Below are 4,835 nucleotides of genomic sequence, written 5' to 3'. Positions count from 1 at the left end.
AGATAGATGATTGATAAAATAGGTGAAGGAAGGAAGGAAGGAAGGAAGGAAGGAAGGAAGGAAGGAAGGAAGGAAGGAAGGAAAGCAGACACTGGCACAGACCACACACACCTTGGACGAAGCAGAAATAGCCACATACCTTTTTAAAATTGCTTTTGGTCCTTTACAGCTGTTAGAGACAAAGCTCTCTGGGTAAGAAGGAATTGCCTCATAGACAAACTGTTACACAAAAGCCGAGGCACAGAAGACTATCACCACCAAGTTCAAAGCAGCGTTTCATTCTAGAAGCTCATGTACGTTCAAAGGAACCGTGTTTACATAGCCTGGCTTCATCATAGTGTACACCTGTGGCTTCATCCTTTGATCCAACCTAGAAAGAACATTTTTCCTTGCTCACAAATGTGTCCCAAACCTACTTCTCTTTTTAATGTAATTGTGAAAGCTCATTGTATTTCTTATTATGCAGCCTTTACTTACTCTTCGGAGGAGTGGCACATTCTGTACTTTTGTTTTGTTTTGTTTTTGTTTTTGTTTTTTCGAGACAGGGTTTCTCTGTATAGCCCTGGCTGTCCTGGAACTCACTCTGTAGACCAGGCTGGCCTCCAACTCAGAAATCTGCCTGCCTCTGCCTCTTGAGTGCTGGGATTAAAAGGCGTGCGCCACCACGCCCCGCTACATTCTGTTCTTGATCCTACCTTTATTACATCTTTCTGGCAAAACAACTCAAACCATCTCCTTAAATCTCTTTCTAAAGTTATTTGAATCAAACCAGGAATTCTGTAAAATCATTAACTCATCTAAACAGCTTTAATTCATGAAAGTTCCTCTTTATGTCGATCTGTAGTACATCTGCCCAATAGTATGGGCCGATGCCTAGGAATATCGGGCTCTGTGATAGTGGCCTCTAAGAGCTCACCCATCATCATAAGATATGCAAAATGCTGGGCTATTTCCGAGAAGATCACCTGCTAGCCTCAGCCTTTCCTAGATGGCTCCTGACAGAGCTTATTAGAGGGGGAAGAGTATGACTGTAGATTTGCCCCGACTGTCCCTACTCCTTGCGTGTCTGGTGATGTGTCCTGGCTCCGGGATGCTCTTATTCTCTTGTCTTCAGGGATATAGTGACTCCAGCCTTAGCTCCTAAAGTAAACATCTCCTCCTGCCGCCCCCTGCCCCGCCCTTCAACCCATGCTAAGAATTTGACTTCCACAGCCTTAAGTAAACCATCCAACACCAGTCTTGTAGACATTTCCATAGTAGAGGATGTGGGGTGCCCAAACACCCCATTAGTTCCTCATTTTTCCAGCCTTCGGCAGATGAGCATCATAGTCGTGCTTCAGACATGAACATCGATTCAAAGGGTCAGTTCAAATGGTCACATCCAGGCAGGGACAAACACAAACAGATAACAGCCCACGCCCTTTCTAAGGTCCTCTTGGAAGATCATAAAGGTGGATTCCATCTCCTGGGAGGGACACGAAGTCATGGCATGAAGGATAGCCATTCTGGAACATTCTGCTACCCTCAGGGAACCTAGTATAAGTAAGAAGTGAAATATTTTTATATTAAGCTATTGGTAAGTGAGATTTTTTTATATTAAGTTATTCATAAGTAATCATTGCAGCATCATGTATTTTATACCGAGACATTCAAGCAGATGTCCTGAAAAATTCAAACAGTTCATTTATTAAAATTAAGATTTTTCAGCTGGGCAATGACGGCACACTCCTTTAATCCCAGCACTCAGGAGGCAGAGGCAGGTGGATCTCTATGAATTTGAAGCCAGCCTGGTCTACAGAGTGAGTTCCAGGACAGCCAAGGCTACACAGAGAAACCCTGTCTCAAAAAACCGAGGTGGAGGGTTGGGAAAGAGCAGATTATTTTTTGCTAAGTTATTGGTTGAATGCTGTCCCCCTTTCATGACTTCACTTCCTACTCAAGGCTTGTAGCCTTAGAATATGACCTTATTTGGAAATAGGGCAATTGTAGACGCTAACAGTTACGATGAGGTCATTAGGACCCTGACCCTATATTACTTGATGTCTTTACACAGAAGGGAAATGTGGGTTCAGAGAGGTGCTCACAGGGTGACATTTCTGCTACCCAAGGAGTCCAAGATGACAGAAGACAGGAACACCCTGGACAGATTCTCAGCTCTCCTGAGGACCCAGGCACCCCAGGGGAGCCCCTCTTGTCTCTGCCTCAGAGCCTTGAACCAATCACTTTCTGCTACTTAAGGGTAACAGGGGGAGGGTGGACTCAGCACTCCAGGACGAGTAGCCTGGGAGTTCCCTTCTCCACTTAGAGCCTTGCACTCAGGGAAGCTTGGCTTCTTGGCTTTGCCATAGAAAACATCTCAGGCAAGCCAGCACGGAACTGAGCTCAAGGCCTTTTAAAGGCCTTTTAACACATAGACCTCAAGCACAGAGCTGAACAGAGAGGTGCCCAGGAAGACTGAGATACCCCCCAGTGGGGTATGGGCTTCTCAAGGGACAGTCACTTCTCGGCCCCGTGGCTTTCTAATTTATTCACGGCAAGTTGAGAGGCTAAAGAATTTCCTTTTATTAACAGAGTTGTAAGCTCACAAAAGGTGAATTTATGGGAGGTGTTGCTGGGAATAAGAAGTGATAAAAAAGAGAAATCAAGGTTAGGAGTCATTTTGGCCCTAAGTAGGCAGGGCTTAATTTGCCTTTAATGTTTTCAGTTGAGATCTCCTTAGGAAAACGCCCGTCATCCAAGTGGGCAGTTTTGGTGTTATCAGTGGTATGTGGAGTTTCCTGGCACTGCCAGCTGGAAAGACAAACCGACCAGATCTCTGGATGAAAGGTTTTCCTATCACATCACCCTGGTGTTTGCTCTCCCTATCTCACTAGACTACTCATTTTTGGGGAGCTTTGATGTCATTAGACAGCCTCTGGATACTTACAGGGGAGGGAGACACCATGGTTGTAAAGGCGGTTTTTCCCGGGGCGAGGCTTATCCATTGTTCTCTGGTTTGGTTGATCTCTGTATTTTCCCCCAATGTGGGAAACTGGTGATAGAGGGGGGAACCACAGTCACGTAATTAAGCCTCCACAGCTGCCTCTGAGCCCCTGCGTGCCTCGCCTCTTGTTCGGCCCAGGGTCCTCCCCTGAGCAGCTGGTGTGAAGCCTATGTCAAGATTCAGGAAGATGTCGTCCCCCTCAGAGCTTTCATCCCCTCTGGTCCAGCCTCTCAGCCTCTGGGATGCTTACTTCGCAGAAGCTGCGTCCCCTCCGTTCATCCTGGTGGCCCCACTGGATCCAGATTTTAAGATTGCATCAATTCTAAGAGCCCTGATGTCCCCAGACAGGATTTTTTCATTTCTTTAGGAATTTTTTTTTTTCTCAAAGCTCTGGCCATCTGGTTGTGTTCCATCTACTGATGTCTAAGCGTCTTGAATGTCATAGACCAGGACAAGATGTCTGCTCATGTGGGAATCACGTGCTGGTTGAAGGCGCGGAAGACCTAAATGTGTTCTCTGATGAACATCCTCAACCCCAACCAGCCGCAACCGTAACTTAAAAGGGTCATAGAGCTGGGCGTGGTGGCGCACGCCTTTAATCCCAGCCTCTCAGGAGGCAGAGGCAGGCGGATTTCTGAGTTCGAGGCCGGCCTGGTCTACAAAGTGAGTTCCAGGACAGCCAGGGCTACACAGAGAAACCCTGTCTCGAAAAAAACCAAAAGAAAAAAAGAAAAGAAGAAAGGGTCATAGAAGGGTCACGTGGGATTCATTCCCCAGGAAACCAGGGTGCTTTGGTATTTGCAGATTTATTGTGTACCACCAGCGAAGCCAAAGCCACTTGAGCATCTCAGTAGAAGTAGAGCAGGCACTTCATAAGATACAATCTACTTTCATGATTAAAAGATTTTCATAAATTAGATATAAGAAAAGAATGTCCCTTAAAATCTTAAAGACTACTTCCAGAAAACCCTTAGCCAATGCCCTGACCACGGGAAGCTGAACTATTTCTAAGACAAAGCAACAGTTTGCCACTCATAATGAGGCAGAAAAGAGAGAAGACTGGGGAGCGGGGAGAGGGAAAGGAAAGCCTTCCTCCCGAGATCTGGTTGGTTTGGCATTGCTGCTGGCACAGAAAACTCCACACACCGCCGACAGTGCCAGAATTGCTGGCGTTTTCCTTAACACACGGGGTGCGGGTGGGAATGAAAGAAAATAAGCAAACTTAGTAAGCCACACCCACGCGGGTCTCAGGTGGCTTCAAGCCCCGACTTCTGGCACTTCTTGTTCCTGACAACACCCCTCATAAATCCACTTTACAGCTTTTTCTGGAAAAGCAAACTCTTTAACTTTTCAACTTGCCGCGAATGACATTATTTGAGCAGTAGAAACAGAAAGCCACGGGTTTGTATGTTCTGCCTCTACCGAGAAAACAAGTGCCTTGCCTGTCCCTTGAGAAGTCCACACCTAGACTTGGGTATGTCTCACTGTCCCCTGGGCACCTCTCTGGCCATAAAATCTATGTCTAAAATGCCTTTGAATGAACTCTAGCTCTACGTTATCCTGAAACTCTTTTTTCATCATGTGTGTGTCCAGGAATATGGTTTTACTTGAGTGGAAGTGAAGGCGGGGAGGGAATACCTCAGGCTGCAGGCAGCCACGTGGAACCACTCGTTATGGTGATGTATGCGTTTAGGGTGACAGAAGATAAAAGGCCTTGCTCTGCCAGCCGAAGCTGGCTAAGCTAGGCTGCTGTTCCCAGAACATACACACAAGAGATAAGTAATAATGTGAAACACACATACACACACACACACATACACACACACACACACAGAGAGAGAGAGAGAGAGAG

The 4,835-nt window shown here is 46.3% G+C and overlaps 1 protein-coding gene and 1 pseudogene across 1 annotated transcript in view; both read left to right on the top strand.

The window, feature by feature from the left end:
• Pla2g5 (phospholipase A2 group V) overlaps positions 1-4,835 on the top strand; it is a 61,095-nt gene that overhangs the window by 32,667 nt on the left and 23,593 nt on the right. The window lies entirely within an intron of this gene.
• LOC115064346 lies at positions 2,919-3,070 on the top strand (annotated as a pseudogene).

This window comes from Mus pahari, chromosome 6 (genome assembly GCF_900095145.1).
Source record: "Mus pahari chromosome 6, PAHARI_EIJ_v1.1, whole genome shotgun sequence".
NCBI classification, from domain to species: domain Eukaryota; kingdom Metazoa; phylum Chordata; class Mammalia; order Rodentia; family Muridae; genus Mus; species Mus pahari.
This window is presented reverse-complemented; position numbering and strand designations above follow the sequence as displayed.